At 33.1% G+C, this 25,937-nt stretch overlaps 1 long non-coding RNA gene across 1 annotated transcript; it reads right to left on the bottom strand.

Moving 5' to 3' along the window:
* Positions 1–3,586: 3,586 nt before the first annotated feature.
* LOC138698044 (uncharacterized) lies at positions 3,587–24,371 on the bottom strand. The gene is made up of 2 exons (XR_011331667.1): positions 24,103–24,371; positions 3,587–7,880 (listed from the first exon to the last, which is right to left on the bottom strand). It is a non-coding gene; the product is annotated as an uncharacterized lncRNA (long non-coding RNA).
* Between the last annotated feature and the right edge of the window lie 1,566 nt (positions 24,372–25,937).

Genomic DNA, 25,937 nt, shown 5'->3' with positions numbered 1-25,937 from the left:
GATTATTTTCTCTCATGAATACTCTATGGACTGATAATAAAAATATATTTTATCTGTAAAATCAGTAAAATCAATGCTTGTCATAAAATCATTCTTCAGTGAGGACTGTGTTGTTTTTCATGATATTATTCTTCAAAATAAACAATTGTTAAGTGAAATTCATTCTTTGGAGAAATATTGCAAGGCCAAGGCGGATTAATTTATAAGAATATTGTCACATGAGTAGAGTATTTTGTAGATATTTCTGTAATAACTTAGTAAAAACAATTTGAAGGCAACTTACATAAAGAGGCTTAAACTTAATGCAAATATGCTCCCTAACAATTTGTTTGCTATTTGTTTACTGACCCTTAGTTAGTTAGTAAAGTGTTTGTGTAGTAAACTTTACTACACACACACTTTGAAAGATTGGCATATTTGTTGGGTGCGCATACTAAACTTACTCAGTGATAACTGATAAGTGTCCCGTATTTTTTCCAATATGTCTGGGAACGCTATTTATATCCAAAAGGTAATTTCGGGAGTCTTGTATCTGACATTTCATTTATATGTTGTAACCACTTTCACGGTAATATTTTATTTTATTTTCTCTAGCATATATGTTTAGTTCCTTCCTTACTTCTTAGTTGGTTTAGTCTTGTGTATCCTTTCGTACTTGTCAGAAATCTCATTTCTGTACACTGTATTTTACTTTCAGATTTCTGTGTAAATACCCATGTTTCTGAACCGTAGAGCAAAATGGGTACAGCCACTGTTTTATAAAGCTTTAATGCACCACATATATTTTTAAATTTTGATATTTTTCTGGTTATGTCTTTTTCCGCTTCACTATTTACATTTAGTTCATAACCTGGATAGCTGAAATTTTTTACTTGTTCAAGAGGTTTGTCATCAAGAATGATTTTTGGTTTCTCAAGCGATATGTTAAAATAATATAATATACATAAGCCTACATTATTTAAATAGTACAGGGACAGTTGCATGTCCTCTTCACTTTTTTGTAATATTAGGGGAAAGTTGCCGAATTTGGACCGTTGCCTAAATTGGACCCCAGTTGTATTTCCATATATAGAAGTATTTCAAACATTTTAGTTGGCACCACTGCTTGCTGACGCTGCCTAAGGTACTCATCTTGAAGTTCAGTGAGCTGCAGAAATCTTAGCGAATAGGATTGCCGTTAACGTGTTTTGGTGTTCTCTGTTACAATTTTTACGCTACGGATCTTAAGCTTCTATATACAGTAGGAGTAAGTAATAACAATTTCTATACTATACGTTACAAGTATTTTTCATTAGCTACTATCTGCGTGTTTTAAAATTAGTTTTTAATTTCATGTGTTTGTTTAGTGTCGTCTGTTTGCATAAGTGAACAAGTTGCCTAGGTTGGAACTCTGCGCGTTGCCTGGATTGGACTGGTCCAATTTAGGAAACTGTTAGTATTTTTTTCAACATGAATATAAAGCATTATATTATGGTCAACGTTAAGAAAAAGTAGTATATTGGGGGATTCTGTGCCTTTATGTTTCCAAGATATCAAAAAGGGGAACCTACCAGAAATGAAATGATACTTTGAAGATGGCGGTAGCAGCATAAAGAAATGGTGACTATGGACTCAACGAGCGTGCTCGCGTATATGGAGTGCCATAGGGACAGTGTTAGCCAGTTTTCCGACCTGCTGAAAAAAAAAACTGTCGATGAGAATGGTATCACAGCAAATACTGTGTTCAACGTTGATGAATCTGGATATACAACGGTGCAAAAGAGGCAACAGAAAGTTATAGCTCAGAAAGAGAAACACCAAGTTGGAGCCGTAAGTGGTGAAAGAGGTGTAAACATCACAGTAATCTGTGTTGTCAATGCTTCATACTGCCACTGGTAACTTTGAAAGGCAAGAGGAAATCATGTCACCTTTTTATTTTTTATGTCTACGTTTCCTTAATCACAGGAGTTTCCTAGCCAAACAGGGACTTTCCAATTCTATGTAACATTTTGAACTTTTTTTTTTTACTTTTCTATGAGTCTTCCTCTAATTTTGAAATAGGCTATGTAACTGAGACAAGCAACTAATATAAAACTAATTCAGTGCAAAGAGAAATATTCTGAGTATAACAATCAGCTTGAATGCAATAGTGTTTCTGTAATTAATTTATCTTGTTTTTCTTTAATTTTTCATTAAAGTTCAGAGAATTACTGTTTAACTTCTTTCACAAAATGTTAATATCTGATATATTTTTAGTGTAAAATTAGGTGAATTAATAGTACATTATGCAACGAGCCTATAATGAAGGCAATTAAGAAGCGAGTATGGATATTTATGAAACGAGCGCAAGCGAGTTTCATAATTTTCATACGAGCTTCTTAATTACCATTATAGGCGAGTTTCATACGACTTTTTATGCTCGACCATATTTCTAACTTGATATTATTAATTTTCTTTGTATCTGACCTTGACCAATGTCCCGTATGTTGTGAGATGTTCGCAGACGCGAAAGTATTGATTTTTTCCGAGGAACAGATGTTCACATTGACCTTGCTAGGCCATAAGAACCTACAGATATAACATTGAAATTAAATTAGACATTGAAAAACGAGATGACAAATTGAATTTATTTGAATATTATTTACAATTAACGATAATTATTATAGCAAGAGAACATAACCTTCTGCGACAGTATTGGATTTCCAGCCTCCGTGACTTTTCGCTAATTCTCTTTCGATTGCATATCCGAGAATAATCGATACTTGCGGTTTTATAACGGTAGAAAGCTGACCTGTCATTGGCTGAACAGTTGTAACCTGAGTCGTCATTGGCTGAAAGACCTGACCTTTAATGAGTAGGTGTACTTTAATGACATGCATTAAAGGTCTGCTACCAGGTGTATAATTACTACATTTCGGCATGGTCGAGCATAAAGATATTTATAATAAATACCCTTCTTCTACTTAATTGTTTACTATTAGTAATGTATTTTTGCGAGGTCCAAATTGGGACACTGTGAGTCCAAATTAGGCACCTGGTTTCCCAATTTGGACCATTTCCATGATTTTGGTTTTACCTTTTTATATTTATTACGAATTGTGTAATTTAAAATATAACACTATAGGATGAAAGTACATAGAATGTAGAATTTAGGAGAACATATTTTGATTTAATTTAATCATTATTAAAGACATGGGATTAAAAAACAAAAAACTGGTCCAATATAGGCAACCTTCCCCTACCACATTATTAGCGTATAATAAAACGTTCATACTTGTTTCCCGATTCAATTTTATACCAAAATTAATAACCCTTTCCAATTTTGGATGATGTCATTAATATAAATGTTAGGAAGAGTGTGTGAGATAGTACACACTTGTCTAACTCCTCTGTTGATTGAATTGGTGGATTATAAATATCGAAATTCAGTTCAGAATTTATTAATTGGTACCTGACTCTGGATATATAATATAATTATGATAAAGATACATGCGATTAATTATCGTACTTTGTGTAATACCTTTTAACTACACAAAATAAGCATTTAATAAATGTAACAGAAATGACCTTGTCAGGAATACTTAATAAAGTTAAAGTTGAAAATAAATTCTGAGAAAATTCTATATTCTTTAATGGAATCAGACAAGGAGATTTTCTATTTACAATGTAATTTAATATTAGTTTCGGAGGAATAGTCTGGAAAATACAAATTAACCAAGATGATACGTTTAGTGGAATGATTCAGTTCTTAGCATTTGCTGATGACATTGTTATTTTATCTCGGAGCTTGAATTCTTTTACTAACATTCTGAAGCAGATACAGGATAAAACCAATCATGTAGTCTGGGCATTAATAACACTAAAACAAAATACATCGATAATATAAACCAAACATGAAAATAATACAGTTTTAAATGTTACATCAAATAAGAAAGTTTCCTGTTTTAAGTACTTGGACTCAACAGTTAGAGATAGCAATATTATAACAGAGAAAATTGCGTTTGGTAACAAATGTCTTAGACCAGACGTGTTAAAGCATTAGGTAGCGCCGAATCACGGTGGAACGCAACCTACAACATTTCATTCTACATTTGAGGAGTGGGGATGGAGGGATAGCTGTTACAAATTACAAAGCGTGTGAGTGCTGGATTTGCTCATTTACCAATGGCTGTTTACATATCGAATTAGGCCTACATATCGAATTATCAACATAAATAATATATATTTACTAGTGTTGTGGGATTTAATCGATTAATCTAAAAAATCTAATCGAATAATCGAGCCGATTAATATTAATCGGTTGTAATTCATATTAATTATTATTTTGTTAATACAAACTCATACTAAAAATTCCAACAATATTCCTTTCTCGGAAATTGCTTACTTAAAAGCACAATAGTACTGCTATTTTTTAACTGCAAAGCAGGTAGCCTAGAGAAAATCTTTGCACAAACACTTCAGAAAGAGATTAATATATGAGGACAGTGACCTAGTCTACCTCTATTGAAAGTTGAAACACAATGCGAAACACTTATTAAGTTTTATGCTTTTTCAAGAAAACTTCCACCTTGTTTTCAGCTCGTCTTCCTAGCATATGAAATATATACTTTTCTGAGACTCGTCCCCCTCATCCCTTATAAAATAGCCATGTCTGCACTGTGTGCAAGTGAGAGCGTAACTATCTTCTTCTCTTTCTAAAATCTGGTAATTCGATTACAATAGGGGCCAGTCTTCTGTTTCTACCGTTGTACTTTTGCAGTTGCAGTTTCTGTACTGAGTTTGTATATGAAGGTTGTGTGTTTAGTTTGATAAAGAGAAAAAAATCAATTTTCTGTGGTTTGTGAAAAGTGTAAACTCTATTATGTTATATGAGAATTTGAGAGATAAACTCAGTGAAACGTTTGGATTTAAATTAAACGATCGTGGAGAAGTGCTTGACAGAAAAAAAGTGATGCGGAAACATTGTTACTAAACACAGAGCGGCACTTAATTCGGAGCATATGAATGCACTCACATGTTTAAAATCATGGATGACGCAGTGTCTACTTGATGAGCCTCCATACTTTTTGTTATCTATGTTTGTCTCAACAATTCCCGGAGAAATTGATACAATAAATTATAAGCCTCATAATAAATAATTATGTTAGTAAGTAATTAAAATAGTTGTTTTGTAATATAACGATACAATACTCGTATATATAGATATACCTACAACATTTAATACTTACGCTTATCACCGAACACAAGTTAAATTTAACAATAATATTGTGTATTATATATATATTAAAACATTTTTTCAAATCGATCAAAATTAGATTAGTCTATCGATTAATCGATTAAATTCTAATAGTTAATCGATTAAATATTTTGATCGATCAACAGCATTAATATTTACACAAAAATTATTCTATGAAATATTTCCCTGCAATTGAAGAGAGGAAAAGCTAAAGGAGTTAAGCGACAAAATCACAATTTTTCTCATTTTGGCGCTTAGCTCCTTTAGCTTTTCTACTCTTCAATTACTTTTTAAATATAACGCAATCAACATAAAATACAAGAAATATAATGCCTCCTCTTTAGGGAGCCAGTGTATAAAGCTTCTGAAATAGCATTTCATCTTACTAATGTACTGTTATTAACTAATTATGGAATTACTATGTCGAGTCAATAAATAATGCACTGTAAAGACTTGATTTATATATATATATATATATATATATATAAATGTGAGTAATAATAAATGATAATTGTGTTCCCTAATCTTCTTCATAGACTCCAGCAAGAATGACTTGAAAATCTAGCGTTATATCTGATATAGTCACTCGTAGTCATTAAGCGAAAATGTAATTGTGTAATATTTTTATTTAGCAATGCTTATGTGTGAAAATAATTGCTAACATTTATGAGTTGAGATATATGTAGATTTTATGTAACAAGCAAAAGATCTTAGAATTTTTACTTTGCTTTGCACATTGTTTTAAAGAAATCGGCACCAGTCCAGTCTTTACATTTGTGCTTGGTTATCACATCAGCCTGGCAATCTATTAATTCTTCCTGGAGATCGATTCGTACATTTACAATATTAGAAGAAAATGAATCTACATACAAAGCGATATCGTTTTTCATTTTTCTAAAGTCAGCAAACGTGTTATTACCTGCTATTAAAAGAAAAATTAGAATAATAATAGGGCCAAATCTAGGGAATCGTGTAGGACTATTTTTAAAAAACTACAAATAATGTCCATGGTTTGTCAGTATATTTTTTCATTAATAATCTTCCTCATATATAATCGTGAAACTTTGTAAGGGTGGTGCATAATTTCGTAGCGATTTTTCATAAGTTTATTAAACACATCAGATAGAGGAGAAGGTGGAAATATGGACTAGAAGTGGTAATTTGGGCTACCTCGTTTTTACTATATATGGTGTTGTTACCTAGCGAAATAGCTCTAAAAGTACTCGTACATACTGTATCAATTCCATCAGTTTGCATGCACAAAGAGACAAACCAGTTGTCTTTGTGGTGTGGATGTGATGTGTTCTTTGTGTTTTTCATAAATTTCAAAGTTTTTGCAGGTATGTACTTTCAATTTTATTGAAAGAAATACATTTCGTGTTTAGAAATCACACATGAAGTGTTGCACTGATTAAGAATAGCTCTATCACATGGCATAAGAGTAATGTTATTTATTTAGGACAACAATTGCCATTCATAATCTTAGAGAACTTCATGAGTCGATGCTGCTTATATGGACTACCGCTATGTGTCAAATATGGGATATGTAACCCATATTACCAGCACATTAACACGTCCCTTATTTTCACTATCGTGATTTGCGTTATTTGTTACAGAATATTGCCACTGATGTGACACAAATTTCCTACTTATGTTTCTTTGTTTTTTTTTTTTTTTCAATTTTATTTTCAAATTTTTGTGGTAGATCATATTTAGACCCTGTTACCTATAGAGGACCAGTTCGTCTTTCTTTCAAAAAGTAATTTTATGTAAATATCTATTGCAACTATTGACCTTTAAGACTGGAAAAATTGTATATGAATAATTAATCTGTATGTCAATAAAGATTTCCAAGCAATATGCCACACCATTTTCCTTATTATGAGGAAAACAAAATGGTAGCCTATATTTCCACGTTCTCCTCCTCACATAAGAGAGAAGTTAATATCAACAATATATTCTCCTTCTCTATTTACAACAATCTGCCAATGCTGGAATAGTTTTTCGATTTCACACCTGTAGAAATCACATGGTTTTGAGTTAAAGAAGTCGTCAAGCCATGTTCGAAACGCATTTTCATCCGGAAAGGAAGTTCCTTGAAGGTTGTTCGATAGAGAACGGAAAAGATGAAAATGTGAGGGAGTAAGATCAGATAAATAAGGTGGGTGCGGAATGACTTCCCAAACCAACTCCTGGATAGTCTTTTGTGTCAGGTTAGCAGAGTGCGGACGGGCATTATTGTGGAGTAGCATCACTTCACGCAGTCTTGTTGGTCGTTTTTCTTGGATTGCGTGTGCAAGACGTCTCAGTTGGTGGCAATAAATGTCGCACGATGGTTGAATGGTCACAATTCATCACATTTGCCACTTCGGATACACTGACGTGGATCATTGTGGATTAATGTGTTCAAACGGTCTTCATCAAACCCCGAAGGTCTTCCTGAACGTTCAGTGTCATTAATGTCAAAGCGACCCTCCTTAAAACGGAAAAACCATTTTCTTGCCGTGCTCTCTAAGATAGCATTGTCCCATACACGGCGCAAATAATTCTGGCCGCCTCTGCTGCTTTTGCCCCTCTATTGAACTCAAAAAGAAGAATATGTCGGAAATGTTCAACTTTCTCCACTTGACACTCCATTTTCTAGGTCCACGGCTCCATTCATTATCTGCAAAAATGAAACTTCAATATATAAACTCAAGCACAACAATTAAATTTCAAATAAAAAATGGCAATCGATAAATAAACCCATAGCAACCGGAGTACCAACACGCGAAACAAAAACGCTATGAACTTATGCACAACCCAATAAGTCAACAGTTCATAGCATAAATACGCGTTGGAAGAATGACTTTCATACTCATCGGCAAGTATATCGTGCTATCAAAAAGGAGTGTGTTATATGACAGTAAAAATTTTTAATAGCCTGCCTATGGATATAAAAAATCAAATTGAAACATAAGATTATTTACGACCAAATTAAAGAGGTACCTAATTTCTCACCCCTTCTATTCTGTAGCTGAATTCATGATATTCAATAACGTTTCATGAATATTTCTGTGTTGTGTGAAGTATTGATCCTAAAACTTTGTGTTGTATTAGTAGACTATGTTGTAAAACTCTTCTGTATATATTTCAACTAGACTGTGACCATAATTAAGAGTTGATATATTTTTTTTATCCAATGCCACAAGGTTGTCTTTTCGACATTTCTGGTCTTCTCTCCTGGCCATGGCTTAGTTGTAACCCAGTTCTGAGGTTGGGGCGCCTGGAAGGCGGAGTTAAGACTTTATATTACTATTAAGATTTTTTTCCGTTTGACTTCTTCCATATTCTAGCTGTGAAGCAATGTACGAATACCATGGAATGTAAATAAATAAAATACAATACAATAAACAGAACTCTTCCTTAAGTCTGATCATTACAGAACTAGTATTCGAATTTATGCGGAAGGATTTTCTCGGTTGATTTCAAGCATGGAAAGTAAAACAATTTACCCTCCTTGAGATGTTCATTCTAAAGCAGATGCAAATTCCTTAACTTTGCTATACATATTTTTAATATTTTGACCATGGCCCTGCAAAATAATATTCAGCTTATTTAGATGTTCATAAATGCCATAAAGAAATCCGAAGTCAGAAATCCTTCTTTTTGGTAAGCGTACATCATTTCCCTGTTCACTCAAGAAAATAGCAATAAGATTAAGTAGGTCGAAAAAGTAATTTCCTGCATTTCCTGTGGTAAGGAGCATTAGTTCTCATTTTATTAATAAATTTTATGACTAGATCAAAAACAGTGTTCATATAAATAGATTTTGAAATTAGGATTTTTTTGGTGTATAATGAGGCATTTAATATTTCCTTCCTACAATACAAAAATTCTTCCTTCCGAATGAAAGTTTATATTCTTCACAATCGACAAAGAATAATACAACTTCGATACAGATATTACGAAGGTACAAGCACCACTACCAGGAAGGAGTAGAGGGAGAAAACATTACATCTCACTGTGCTCGATGCTCGCAACTCACGTTTGCATCACAACTCACTAAATGGACACGCCTGTCTTAGACTTTTAGGTAAAATTCATGAAAGGCAGACATATCTTCAAAAAAGCTAAAGTAATAATGCACGTTGCCTGAGTGTGCAATTAAAATTCTGATACCTGGGAAAGAAAAATATTCTGGAAATTTTTAAATCCTCTTATGACCATGGAATTTGGAGAAGTAGAACAAACTTATATTTACAAAATTGATAAAAGATCCTAGATCCTAATACTTGAGACCAGGTTGTAAAAGGGAGTTTGAAGTCCTAGGATACGATAGTTTAAAGAAACTCAGATGATCTTGCTACAGCAGGAATAAAGAGATGAAGAGAGAAGGCACTGACTGGATTGATTGATCAGCTGTTCTAAAGAAAGTCAAGGCTAAACTAAAAGGGTTGTCATACCGTAAATGATAATGGATTGGTGATCAAATAAGTACTAAATAAACTGTAAATTTATTAGTGGAATGCAACATATGCAATGGAATATGTAATATATTGTACATTTAGCAATTGAAGGGCAGTTGATGTTACTCAATACATCTACATCAAAAGTTTTGTGGTTATGGAATTATTTATTCATCAAGTATGAAATTGTGAGACTGTTCCGCCATTAATTATTAACCTCTGTATCAACTTCATTGGTGATGGGAGATTCCTCAGAGCTCAACATGACCCCCATTGCGCACCTTGCACAACTCATAACGATGATGCAATTCAGCCCATGTCCGTTGTAACATAAGAGGGGTGATTTGTTGAAAAGCTTGACTAATTTTTACTCTCAGATTATTAATGTTCTGGGGTTTCTGTGAATAGATAATGCCTTTAACAAAACCCTACACGAAGAAGTCAAGAGGGGTTAGATCTGGGAAGTTTGGGGACCAAGCCAAGAAATAGCTGCTTCTCGTACTGGGTTTCGCCTGCGACTTCCTGCATGTCTTTTTTAACACAGAATCTGTTTCTATAAATGTTCGATACCATATCATTATGGTATCGTATTTAGGTACATTATGCACACCATACTTACGTCGAAATTCCCTTTGAACTCTTTTAACACTCTCAAATTTAGCATACCAAAGAACGCATTGTGCCCGGTGTTGATTTGCAGTAGCCATCTTAATCATATACGATTTTCATTTGTCCTTTCAGATAATGCATCGTTGATTGCCATATATGGAAATTCCCATCTTTTAATCATAATATAACAAGCAAGAAATTTATCCTAATATCATAATAGCTTAATAATAATAATAATAATAATAATAATAATAATAATAATAATAATAATAATAATAATAATAATAATTTAATATTATCCATTCCCAAACGGATCAGACTGTATATTCTTGGTCCAAAATTTCTGCTGTGTATTTCAGTCCAGCAGTTCTGTGGCATTTGGGGGTGTTTAGGAAAAAACTGTAGTTTTGTCTCGCATGGTATTAATGAGGATCAAATTTAAATTTATTGTGATTTTTATGGAAGTAAATTAGCAATGTTTGTTCATAAATTTGTTCTAGATTTGATACACCAAACATACTTACTTACAAATGGCTTTTAAGAAACCCGCAGGTTAATTGCCGCCCTCACATAAGCACGCCATCGGTCCTTATCCTGTGCAACATCAATCCACTCTCTATCATCATATCCCACCTCCCTCAAATCCATTTTAATATTATCTTCCCATCTACGCCTCGGCCTCCCCAAAGATTTTTTCCCTCCGGCCTCCCAACTAATACTCTATATGCATTTCTGGTTTCACCCATACGTGCTGCATACCCTGCCCATCTCAAACGTTTGGATTTAAAGTTCCTAATTATGTCAGGTGAAGAATACAATGCATTCAGTTCTGCATTGTGTAACTTTCTTCATTCTCCTGTAGCCCCAAATATTTTCCTAAGCACCTTATTCTGAAAGACCCTTAATATCTGTTCCTCTGTCAAAGTGAGAGTCCAAGTTTCACAACCATACAGAACAACCAGTAATATAAGTTTTATAAATTCTAACTTTCAGACTTTTTGACAGCAGACTAGACGACAAAAGCTTCTCAATCGAATAATAACAGGCATTTTCCATATTTATTCTGCGTTTAATTTCCTCCCAAGTGTCATTCATATTTGTTATTGTTGCGCCAAGATATTTCAATTTTTCCACCTCTTCGAAGAATAAATCTCGAATTTTTATATTTCCATTTCGTACAATATTCTGGTCACGAGACATAATCACATACATACTTTGTCCTTTCCGGGGTTCACTTCCAAACCTTTTGATACACCAAATATATATATACAAATTTTGATAATTCTTTTTGGAGCAAATTTAAAGGGTGGAGTATCGATTTTGCCATTCCTCCCCAACCTAATATACCATACTGAATTATTGATTGAAACAGAGCTAAGTACACAGTACACAAAACATAAATAGTAGAGAAGAACGTACTCGTAGAATGGAAAATTTGTGGATTGTTTTACGCAATCTGTTACACAGGAAGGAGATATGCTTGTCCCATTTCAAATGTTGGTCAATAATAATACCTAAATATTTAACTTGTGAGGTTATATTCAAGGCGCGACATGAGCAAGTAGGTAGGTTACAATCATGTATTGTTGTATTTCTCTTATTAATTATTTTTAGTTGTTCAAGGCCATGTGAATTAAAGAACTATTCTCAAGATTCATTTGTTGTTCCTAAATGAAATAAAGTCGCAAGTGCACAATCATTTCTTTTCATATTGCATTTAAACACATGGCACATTTGTATCAATAATGATGCAGACATTTGCTTCAAAGTGTACTGTAAGTACTTTAGACTTTCTAAATTTCCATAGACCAGTGTCGTGTCAACTGTATTTCACAACATGAATTATCAGCGAGGCTAGCCGGTTTACTAATCAGCACAATGGTTATTTTTCCCATCAGTGGAAGTATATTTTTCCTTGAGAAAATAACATAACTGGTTTTACAAAGTGTTATTATCAAAAGCGGCTTTTGTCGATCAGTGACTCATTTCCCTTTAACAATATGATGTCCTCGTGTCATGAAAAGACTATGTTTATAACTTTGTACGTAGGTTTTCATCGCGCACTCTGTTCGAGAACTTTCCTCCAAAAGATGAACATAAATGCAACCGTAGTCATCTTAAATTGACAAGCCATGTTCATACACTTGGCAACGTTGCTATTCCAGCATATAGTGGTCCGATTGCGAAAACATAACAAATGCCACATTTACGAAATATGTTTAGAATTTCGTTTTTAACGATTTCGTAGTAACTGAAAAAGCTTATGAACGATTTTAACATGAATGTGATTAATGATCTATGTAAATTTAATTGCACAATTAGGGAATATAAGCAGAAACCTGTATTTGTATTATGTGCAGTTACGGTGTAGACTATTAGTAATCAATCTATAGACTTAATTTACTATATTGCTATAACACACTACACGATAAAATGAAAACATTAAATAAAAATAATTGTTCTTCCTTTTTTTCGGTTTGCATTAAAATATAAAGTAGTGTCATTAAAAAAATACGTTACTGATTAAATTTCCAACTTCTTGCCTGACTATAACGAAAAAATACACACTATCAAATACGTAGCACAGGAAATGGATACAACCCCAACATAATAGATAACATTATAGGAAAGACTAAACACACCCAAACAAGAAAACGCCACACAAACACAGGAAAGAAATAAATACATCACACTAACATACGAAAACAAGAACACTTACAAAATTGCATCATCATTCAAGAAACTAATATACAACATTGCATACAGAACACAGAATACACTAAAAAAAACATCTTAACACACAGACAAGATACACAAATACAACTTAACAGGAGTTTACAAACTATCATGCAACAGTCGCAACGACTTTTACATTGGACAGACTGGAAGATCATTTCAAACACGTTTATAAGAACATATCACAGCCATAACCAAACTGCACAATAATTCAACCTACGCAGAACACATCACAAACTCCAATCACAGCTACAGCAACATAGACAACGAATGAAAATATTACTCAACCGACGTCAGTGGAGTCCTGCAGCCCAGAGCGCCACTTATACTTCTCCTGCGTTCGTATAGCGTCATCGCGATAGTTCACATTACGCCCGCGGCTCCAGTCGCCTCGGTCGAGTAATACTACATATCTAGCCAAAAAACCAGAAACTTGACACCCTAGAATAATATGAAATTTATAAACATACAAAAACACACCCACATCACATCCTGAACACTCAACTCAATTTCCAAACACACACCTTTTTCGAGACAATCATGAGCACACCCCACTACAACAGGAAGCCAGAAGATAGCGCAGGATCTCCACTAGGCTTTGGACAGTGAAGCACAAGGCTTCGAAACTAGTCAAGCAAGGTAAATCCTAATATTAACACAAGCAAGAAGTTGGAAATTTAATCAGTGATATATAAGTATTAAAAGCGTATATAGAAAAATGAAGAATTACGATTTAAAAATCAGTAGGCCTGTACCTGAAATCAATCGTTAGGTCCATCAAATTACGTGAACTAAATTACTATAACAATAATAATGATGGGCTTTAAAAGAAAATTGTATTAGACAGTGATTTGAAATTTACACCATCTTAAGCTTAATTATAAGTGACTGAATTGATTGATAAATTAAAAAAGTAACGAAGTAATAACTAGAATCCTGTGTTTGGTTACCTTAAGCCTCCATGCGACCCACAAGAGGGTAGGTATGTATAGAGTATAGATCGGCGGCACTCGACCCTTCTACACGGTTCAGTAAACATGCGAAAACAAGACAAAGCTAGGACCTTGGAGATCGGTAGCCAGAACTCTATTAGGAAAGAAGAAAATGTATTCCATCAGAAAGAAGGAAAAAATTTTCATTTGAAACACTTAAAATGTTTATAGTCCATCGTAATGTGTACAGACTCAGAAAGCATGCATTAATAATGTTTATTTTAAGTTTGTGCTGACATTTATGTTTTTTTTTATTTCTTAATTCCAACCTTTAATTACAACTAAAGTATTTTAATGCTTTTTACTTATTGTAAAAATCAAGGGTAGGCAAATTCCGGGCAGCATGTAGCCATGGCGACTAAAAATTATTAAGTAGTATCTGATTGTTTATTGAATTCAAAATTGTTTAAGACTTCGATTACTCTTACGTCACTACAACTAATACCGTGGCTAACAGACTAATATTATATAATGTTAATAAAAGCAGTTGTAAGAATAAATTCGAATGGGCTTCTTAGATTAATATTGTTACATTTGTTGACAAGATACTGTCACTACATAGCTTCAGTGGAGAGCTCAGAGCGTCTCTGAGAGTGTATGTTTGTGTGTGTGCATTACATAGATGTTTAATGTTGTTTAATGTGGTGACTCCCGAAAATAAAGGGGATGACTCCTGAAAGTTTTTAGTTTTGTCTAACCCTAGTAAAATAAATACAAGATGTTAAAAAAAAAAGTATCCAATATTTTAGGAGGTGCTAGTATGCATCAAAACAAGAAAATAATGTCTAATAAACATGGGTCCTATAACACATACTTTCTGAGATGTGAACATTTGTTCATAGGAGGTGCTCAATGTGACGTCCATTCATGGCAATGCATTCCTCTGCCCTTCGGTGTAAGGAATCACACACTCTTTGAAATTGACCTAGTTGTTCTTGATAACCAAAGGTCTTGGGTATTTAGGTTTGGGGAACGAGCAGGCCAAGGTGTTGGGCCTCCCCAATCAATCCAACGATCCTGAAATGTCAGCGTTAGGTGTTCACGCTCATTGCGGAAAAAAAATGTGCTGGTGTGCCATCATGCATGAACCGCATCTGTAGTCTTTGCTGACATAGCACATACTCCAGCAAGGTAGGTAATACGTTAATAAGAAAGTCCTTATAACGAGCCCTAGTTAATCTCTGTGGCAGCACGTATGGCCCTTAATCTATCGCCGAAAACGCCTGCCCATACATTGATTGAGAATCAGTGCTGATGCCTTGTTTCGTCAACTGCATGGGAATAAAATTTTTATCAGCCCACACATGCTGATTACGAAAATTCACAACACCATCTCTGCTGAACCGCGCTCAGATCCGTAATCAAACTTTTCTCTTCAGTATTCCTTGCGACGTATCAGTATTCCATGTCAGGGTATCAACAACGGTATGATTATCTGGTAGTCTGCTGTATTGTAGTGCAGAAAAATGCATTGCCATTAATAGACGTCACATTGAACACCTCCTATGAACAAGTGTTCAGATCTCAGAAAGTATGTGTTGTAGGACTCGTGTTTATTATACATTTTTTCCTTGTTTTGATGCATACTATCACCTCCTAAAATATTGGATACTTTTTTAACACTCTGTATATTTTATTGCATATCAGCTGCCTTTAAATAAATGCTTCGTTATTATTATTATTAAATCTAAATGGTATTTTGTACATTACTAACTTACTATTTCTGTTGTACACCGACTTATACACACAGGTACACGAATAGATGTGGGCCTAAACACACAGTACCGAGCGGAGAGAGATCGCAGCGTAAAGCTAATATGATAGAGGTACCCTAATTTGTATTCAAAATAACCAAACGCAGGACTCTAGTAATAATCTAGTGTAGATCTAAAGTTTTTTTTATTGTTCTACTGTGTCATTTCCACACTTTGTGTAATTGTTCAAAATTATGTTGGCAAACACAGAAAAATTATGTGAATTATTACATTAAATTGCAGCTCATGTACAGTCTTAGAGAAAGTTTTGTCACACAGATACTCTATTAGTTCCCAGTAAGGAGGCAGTGCGCATGATCAGAGGACGAGTAACCTATTTTACAAGAGAAGGACTAGTTGAGGTAATAAAATTAGTTTTGTTTCGTTGTATGTCTGATCGTGCGCACTGCCTCCTTTCTGGGACTTATAAAGTATCAGTACGACAAAACTTTTTTCTAAGACTGTACACACTGTTCATCTACCAACAGTTAGATTTCAGACTGAACTCTGCCACTTGAATAAGAAGCATATCTTTCAGATCAATTAAAGAAACCTCACCGCTTTTTAAATAGATTTTAAAGTTAGGTTGTTATAAACCTACGAGATGGAAATATAAAAATGCAGATTTATCTTTCGAAGAGGTGGAAAAATTCAAATATCTTGGAGCAACAGTAACAAATATAAATGACACTCGGGAGAAAATTAAACGCAAAATAAATATGGGAAATGTCTATTATTATTCGGTTGAGAAGCTTTTGTCATCTAGTCTGCTGTCAAAAAATTTGAAAGTTAGAATTTATAAAAGAGTTATATTACCGGTTGTTCTGTATGGTTGTGAAACTTGGACTCTCACTTTGAGAGAGGAACAGAGATTAAGGGTGTTTGAGAATTACGTTCTTAGGAAAATATTTGGGGCTAAGCGGGATGAAGTTACAGAAGAATGGGGAAAGTTATACAACGAAAAACTGCACGCATTGTATTCTTCACCTGACTTAATTAGGAACATTAAATCAGACGTTTGAGATGGCAGGGCATGTAGCACGTATGGGCGAATCCAGAAATGCATATAGAGTGTTAGTTGGGAGGGAAAAAGACCTTTGGAGAGGCCGAGACGTAGATGGGAAGATAATATTAAAATGGATTTGAGGGAAGTGGGATATGATGATAGAGACTGGATTAATCTTGCACAGGATAGGGACCGATGGCGGGCTTATGTGAGGGCGGCAATGAAGCTGCGGGTTCCTTAAAAGCCATTTGTAAGTGAGTTATAAACCACCATTCTACTTGCTACACTTTTGCCACTGTCAACGTAGTGTTTCACTGACATCATACTTTAAGTTGTATAGCCACACAGAATCATCATTTCGTTGAAAGAACCATTTTCACAGACTTGAATTTGCAGGGAACTCTTTCACAAGGTTACTAAAATCACTTATTACACCTATTTTCAACGCCTGTTCATTTTCCTTGTTTAGTTTTTCTATGGTCTCTCTTCTAGAATTTGGTTATGCCTATGTTTTTCATTCTGGAATTTACGAGGCACTAGGCTTACATCATTCGAAAGTTTAGGATACCTAAGAAGTAATTTCATAAGTGTGCCACTAGGTTGTCAGTAGTTGTCATAAAGAGTGGCATCTTTTTCGTCAAAGTAGTTAATGCACACGGATGATGAAGAAGTGGGAGTCCAATCTTTTTGAGATACTGAACAAATACATGCTGTTCTTCTATTTTCATCTTTGGGGAATGAAAAAGTTACATGCGTGCCTGATTTTAATGTACCGGTACTATCGTAGTTATACTTGCATTCAGGAACACAGCATCGTCTAGGCATCTAAAATCTAAATACAGTAAAAAACAATCAGATATTAAAAATAATATATCCACCTTAAAAAAACTAAATGTTGATTTAAATTAAAGTTTCACTATGATCTTCGATTATTCTGCCGTACTTGATTTAAATTTCAACTCGGAGTCTGAATTAGCCCTGTTCCAACTTGCCAGTTCTAACAACAGCATGGCATTTAAGATGACTGTATTACAACTGATTTCCTTTGACCTAAAATAATATTTATGTTGTCATATTTGAGTGCGTATGCTCTTATAACCATCCCTCTGATGGGATGATCTCTTGTAAAGCTTTCTTTGTAGAAAAAGTGAAGCGTAGAGGTCCATGGCTTAGGTTCAAGGGGTATGGAAGAACCCCCCAGTGTCAGAATGTGAGGGATTGAGACGAAATTTAGTAATAATTTCTCGCTAACGTACATCAATCGTATCATAAAATACGAGCATCAGCAATCAATCAAACAATACTTCAAATCATATTTATAGTGAAGTTAATCTTTGACAACGCCCCATGCTAGACACTTTATAATATTAAATGTTTAATAATGATAATTATCTATTTATTGTACTTTTATGACTCTCTAGTTTATTGCTTGTTTAGCCTATTGAATGATAAAACAATGTAACTCGGCCAACACTATATAGCACTGTTAATTTACGAGCAAGACTTAAAATAAAATTACTGCATGAGCAATATTTTTAAAGGATATTGTAACATCATGGTGAAAAGTATCTGTTTGTGCCCATGGATAATGTTTACAACTGACATTTGAAGTCTCATAAAAGTTAGAATTGTGAATAATAAAACTTTAATAGTTCAATCTTTATATAATGTCAAATGTCTATAAAAAGTGTAATAACTTTCAAGATTGCGTGCTTACTGCAGATAATGTAAAGTAAATTCCTTTGTTATAATTATCTTCATAGAATATAGATTTCATGAAGTAGTCAGTTGAGCCATTTTCACATAACTTACATATTTTACTATTTACAAAAATTAACAACTTTTTCACGAAATAAATTTTTGTTTGTAAACATCTTACTTATAAAACCCTAGATCATATATATATATATATATATATATATATATATATATATATATATCACAGATTGTTCATTCCTATGTTAAAATCGGTAGCACTTTGAAGAGAACAACCGCCAGGACCGCCACCCGTTCCTCCGTAAACGAACACGAGATAGCAGTACAGTCGTAATGCAATTCAAATGGGAGTTATGGCGTGACTCCTTATGTAACTACTAGTTGGCAGCATAGTAAACCTGACAAAAATTGTTATTGTTAAAGCCTATAAGACCGACCAATCTGGGTATATAATAGGGTAATACCTAAACTTAACTCATGCTGCTCAGGTTTCCCTCATTTCATAAATATTGTGTTTATAAAGAATGTTTCTTTTTTATCGATGACAGCTTTTCCCTCAACTCTATTACTCTATTTATTGTTTTTAAATCACATAATTGATGTAGGCCTGTATAATTTCATAAAACAATTTAATTTTAATAAATTTATCTTATTCCTAAGTCAAAATTACTGTATATAGGCTACTGTAACTCATTTTTCCATTTTTAAACTATTTATTCTCAACTCTGTCACTTTTTTTTCCCCCAGAAATCAAAGTCTATTTTTAACTTTTAGGGAAGTCATGATTCATACTTTTAGTGAAATCATACTTCACTATTTTATATTAGTCCATATAAATGTCACTTTGTTAATTTATTTCAGCCAATTTAGTAGGGCCTACTGAATAACAGAGCTGAGATTGAGTAACAGACTTGTGAAATATGTTCATAAAATGTTATATTACAAAAAGATTATTGCTGAAATGAAATTAATATGGATTGTTTTCAAAGGTAACTTCTTTCTAACAACACTGTGCAACAATTATGCAATTGTAATTAATATTTTAATCGTGAATTACAGAAAACTCTCATTCCATTTCAGTAAGTTTTTCGTGAAGAACAAAAAGCTGATCATCTTCAAAAGTATCTGATATTTTGAAGTGACTATTTTTTTAATAAAGCATAATAATAAGTTCTAATGTTTGACATTCATGAACATTAACTTTTCTCTTTCTGAATATGTGGGGTTTCTGCAAGTCACGACCAGTAACAAGAATTTTATTTCTTTAAAACAATTTTTAGGTGAGGAAGAAGAAGAAGGACAATTTCTTTTGTCTTATAGCGAAGTTTAAATTTATATTTGAGCTAAGAAATAGAAAAAAGTACGCTAACATACAAAAATGCAAAATTACGTGAACAACATATTTAATTCTTCAAATTCCTTTAATAAAAAAATTGGCAGACTTCTGAAAAAATGCAAACAAACTTCATTTGGACACTAATAACAGATTACACAATTTATGAAGGATAAATCATTGTAGTCATTATGAAGCTTGGAAACATACATCATTTGGACAAAAATTATCAAAATTCATGTCGACACTGATCGAGACACTCAGACTTATTTTAATCGGAATTACGTTCTTCTTAATTTAGTGGTTAATACTGTTAATGTTGTTGTTATTATTATTATTATTTTTTTTTTAATTTAATTGTGAATGAAGGAAACTATTCTTTATTATTATCACTGTCATTATTATTACCATTATTATTATTATTATTATTATTATTATTATTATTATTGTTATTATTATTTTTTTAATTTAATTGTCAATGAGGCAAGCTATTGTTTATTAATATCATTATCATTATTATTACTATTATTATTATTATTATTATTATTATTATTATTATTATTATTATTATTAGTACTGTTAGTATGATTAGGTAACACTTAGCATGCCTGACTGTGAAACGAGCGGGCGCGGGTTCAAATCTTATTTGGGGCAAGTTGTCTGGTGTGGTTTTTTCCGGAGTTTTCTTTCAATCCATTAAGAGCAAATGCTGGGTAACTTTAGGCACTGAACCCTGAATTGATTTCGCCGCACTTATTACCTTCATATTATTCGGAAGCTAGGTAACCACAGCAGCTGATAAAGCGTCGTAAACTAACGCACTAAAATTTATCATTAGGCCTATTATTGCTAGTAAAAATTTCATATATTTACATACGTTTTACCATTATATTATTCTAATGGCGGGCTTATGTGAGAGCGGCAATTAACCTCTGGGCTCCTTAAAAGCCATAAGTAAGTAAGTATTATTATAATAATTTATAAAGAATGATTTTAAAATAATTTTAAAATAATTACAAAAGGGAAAGAGAAATCAAAATCTGAAAGGAAATCACTCATATTCTAGCACTATACGAATGAGCAGAACTGGTGATCAGGGGCAGGTCAGTAATATCACTATAGTATCAGCATTATAATAACTATATGACGAAAAACATAGGCTAGTGCACAATAATTAATAAAAATGAATTAAACAAAATAAACATGTTTTGGGAATGAAAGTACAAAATAAATAATAAATGTAACAGTAAATGTTTGTTTTCTCTTAAATAATTTATTATTGAGACTTGTCAATTTAGGGTCACTTTTACAAGAGAATTAGATAGTTCAGGATCAAAACAAGGGCTGTGTTTTAGACCAGCAGTAGTAAAACGTTCGATTTCAGTTAAGGATTTGTCCGATTTTTTTTCTAATATTGTATTTGTATACAAAATGCATAAGCAATGCCTTTAATTACAAGGGGTTATTCTTTGATATATTTCAAACAGATAAGTTTTGGTCGTTTTTGCTTCCTTTTAGAGACAAAAATTGAGAGAGGGAGATCAAAAGCCCACTAACTCCAATTTTTGACAAAATTGAGTTATGGGCTGGATGATGCTTTTTAGTTTGTCCCGCATGCGTGGAAGTCAAGAATACACTAATATCGACATTCATCCGCATTCTGGGGGCTGTTTTAAAACTCGTGGAAGTCAGAACTCCACTTACTCCATGGAATAAGAGAGTTTTTGCATTCTAAACTTAATTTCCCGGTAGGTGGCAACACTATCGCTCAACCAGCTGAGTAAAGTGATACGATACGATACGGTATTCAGAATGTCACAAATATCTATGAAATCCATGTAAGTAAGACTATTAAAGTCACAATATCGAGTCGATTAACTTACAGAAACCCAATACAGATGCATCATTCCCCAGTCAACTAAAGTGCAATTCAGCATTGCCATTGAAAGAAGAAAGCAAAAGGACTTGCAAAATTTAATGCAGTTTATTTCTGAGGAAAGTAGGATGAATTACCAAACTCTGTTTGCGAACAGTAATAATCTAGAATCTAGATGCACGGGAAGAACATGAGAATGAGAGAAAAAAACGAAATCTGTAACATGAATGAGACTGTGTTAACATTTTAATATTATTTGTGGTTTTATTTGTGTATTTTTATGTGCTTTATGGTAATTTGTAATTTTCTGTCTCATATATTTGAAATTTTAAAAAATGTAGCAATGTTAATCTTAATAATAAACTTCCATTTTCTCGTATATTCCAATGTTTCATAAGGAAATTATGATATACTTACCTTTTTTTTCTTCACATGGCTCATATTTATTAATTTTTCTTAATTCATACACTGTGGAAGTCAGAAAACTACTAACTCCAGCAGTGTTTATTTTAAATTGTAGCGAAAGGTAATGTAAAAATTTAGGTTTTGAAGTATTTAATTGATACAGAATGTAATTTCACACAATATTAATAGATGGATGTATAATATTTAAAGTTAGTAAGAGAAATAATTAGTTTATTCTCTCTCCTGTATAATTTGGTTTATTGGAGTTAGGGAGTTTTTGATTTCCCTGTCTCAATTGTTTTATATTAAATATTTCATGGCGTGTTTTGGGAAAGCCATGGACTCAATTTCCAATATACTCGATCAATTTAAGATAACAAAGTATTATGATAATAAATAATTTAAAGAATTACAGTTTTGTCATTTAAATGTGCAGAAATTTTATCCGAAAAAATGTAAGAAATTTGAGAATTCTTTCAATCAGTTATTATCATAATACACTTGGGAATTAAATCAATGGCTTCCCCAAAATACACTTTGAAATGTTTCATATAAAACAATTTTTATCTCCAAAGGAAAGCAAAAGCGAGCAAAATCATAATTAAACTTTTTGTTTGAAATATCTGAAAGATTAGCCCCATGAAATTAATGACATTACTTACGGTTCACTCTGTATATTTAAACTGGAATTGTGATTTTTTGTAAATATATCCCTACAAGCATTATTTATAAGTTAGGTAAGTATTGAATACCTAAATTTAAAAAAATGTAATGAATTGGATAGTGAATAGTTTTTATAAGCAATCTTTTATTATACGCTCTTAGAGGAAATTTTAAGGATAAATGAATTTGTTCTACTCTAAATGAATCTCCTCAAGTTAAGCATCTCGGAAGCACTTACGTTGGGATAAACATGTTCTTTTTCTGTGCAATAGATTAAGAAAAATTATTCACTATTTTGTTATCCTACGAAATTACTTGACTGTCCATACTTTACGACTGATTTACCTTGCAAGCTATATTACAATATGGTATTATAGTATGGGGTTGTGCATGCCAATAACACTGCTACAGAAATTAATTTAAAAAAAATTGTCTTAATAAGCCTCTTGATTGTCCCTCAGAACAGTTGTATACTGAATTTAAAGTTTTTAATATCCATCAAATCTATAACAATGTCTGATTGAATTTCGTACATAAAAACCGTAATACATTTAATATGTATTCACATAAATATAAAACTAAAAGATCAGACAACATACGCTTGTCAGAACCTAAATGTATCACAACTGTAGCTTATAATCGTGGTAGCAACTTCCATTCAAGGTTCTATTACAAGATAACAGCTAAACTACCAAACATTCGATTTGTTAATGCTCTTTATTTAAAAAAAATCAATTAAAATTATTGTTTAGAGAGAAAATATGAAGTTTCAATGACTGTAATATCTGTGATTTTATTCTTCTATTCTTACTTTTTATTATGTTAATTAATTAAATACTTGTCTTAAAATTTTGTGGAATGCCCCCTGAGCACGAGTAGGTATTGTCTGAAGGTTCTAGAGTGATTTTTATATAAAAGAGTAATATGTATATTTGTAGTCTACTATTAATAAATTATTATTATTATTATTATTATTATTATTATTATTATTATTATTATTATTATTATTATTATCAATTAACGTTTTTGAAACTTCTCGCCATCCAATTACCTATGCTATATTGAATTATGGATTGAAATTAACCTAAGAATATCATTCGTAAATCATAAATTTGTATAAATGATCGAAGAATATTATGTGAGGGTTTAAGTTTTTAAACCTTAAACTATGAAAGTTCAAATGATGATACATACTTGACGGAAATGAGCAAACACTAGGAAAATCTACACCGTTCTTAATGTATTGCTTTTAGGTTAAGTAAAAATATTCTATAGCAGCTTACTTCACAAATGAGAAAACTTAAAAAAAATCCAAGTGCAGAATGCATGAATGAAAAGTAGTAGCATACCTGACTTGTGATGGGATTTTGAGGTAATACCCCGAACTTGACCGAAGACCAAAGTGATCTTCCAGAATAACCATACTCGACAAACATTTCGACTTCAAACACTGCTTCTTCAAGTCTCGACCTAAGGACTTCACATGGGTTGGGCAAGAGGCAATGACGAAGCCGTTGTTACGTGTCCAGTGCTCATATCAGCAAGTGGCTAGAGTGAGGATATATGTCGGTTTTGCTGTGAGGGGGGTGAGGGGACGCCCAGTAGGTCAGGCTGTGGATATCAGCAAGCAAGTAGATAGTGCACCTCACTGGCCGTGTATAAATATCGCACTGTCGCCTGGTTCAAGTCCAGTCCCGCAGTATTTCGCTCAGCTGGCAATAAGAGCTTGAGTAATACTGCAGGGCTGCTAAAATTGTTCCACATACTACCTGGGGGGTCAACCCAGCATGGGGTCTAAGACTCTCATCAACTGGGTTTGACCTCCCAAAAAGATTTGTCACCCAGTGACAGATAAGTCATTTAAAAACGAGATAAGGTTTTACGTAAGAAAATAAGTCATTTGGAAGCAATAGACCACATCTAAAGAAACATCTTATAATATTTTTTTTAACAAATCTGTACTATCTATTGTAATTAGGGCTTTGCCCTGTTATATACATAAATAAATAAATAAATAAATAAATAAATAAATAAATAAATAAATAAATACAATATGAACCTACTGTAGTAAACTGCTCTGTCGATATAAGAGAAAGCCAATGTTTACCAAATTAGATATAACACGCGGAGCAAGTCCCTTGAAATCGGCAAGAATCATGTTTAGGCAGAGCATGAACCTTACTTACAAATGGATTTTAAGGAACCCGCAGGTTCATTGCCGTCCTCAAATAAGCCCGCCATCTGTCCCTACCTGTGTAAGATTAATCCAGTCTCTATAATAACCCACCTCCCTCAAATCCATTTTAATATTATCCTCTCATCTACGTCTCGGCCTCCCCAAAGGTCTTTTTCCCTCCGGTCTCCCAACTAACACTCTATATGAATTTTTGGATTAGCCCTTACGTGCTATATGTCCAGCCCATCTCAAACGTCTGAATTTAATGTTCCCAATTATGTCAGATGAAGGATACAATGCGTTCAGTTCTGCGTTGTGTAACTTTCTCCGTTCTCCTGTAACTTCATCTCTCTTAGCCCCAAATATTTTCGTAAGAACCTTATTCTCAAATATTCTTAATCTCTGTTCCTCTCTCAAAGTGAAAGTTCAAGTTTCACAACCATACAGATCAACCGGTAATGTAACTGTTCTATAAATTCTAACTTTCAGATTTTTTGATAGCAGACTGGATGATAAAAGCTTCTCAACCGAATAATAACACGCATTTCCCATATTTATTCTGTGTTTAATTTCCTCCCGAGTGTCATTTATATCTATTATTGTTGCTCCAAGATATTTGAATTTTTCCTCCTCTTATTATGAACAGAAAAAAATCGATCATACGGGAATGGGTATCTAAGAGTTGTTAATTCATTATAAAAAGTAAATCTGATACAACTTTAATAAAAATTAATTTTATTTGCTAGAATATAATTTTATCTATAAAATAAATAAATAAATAAATAAATAAGTAAATAAATAAATAAATAAAAAATAAATAAATAAACATACATACATACATACATACATACTTACTTACATACTATCTTAATCTCTCCAGTGATATCGTTCACACCTGTGGAGTAACGGTCAGCGCGTCTGGCCGCGAAACCAGGTGGCCCGGGTTCGAATCCCGGTCGGGGCAAGTTACCTGGTTGAGGTTTTTTCCGGGGTTTTCCCTCAACCCAA

The sequence above is a fragment of the Periplaneta americana genome, chromosome 1 (genome assembly GCF_040183065.1).
Source record: "Periplaneta americana isolate PAMFEO1 chromosome 1, P.americana_PAMFEO1_priV1, whole genome shotgun sequence".
NCBI lineage: Eukaryota > Metazoa > Arthropoda > Insecta > Blattodea > Blattidae > Periplaneta > Periplaneta americana.
Note: the sequence above shows the minus strand (reverse complement) of the source record. Positions and strands in the feature narration are given on the sequence as shown.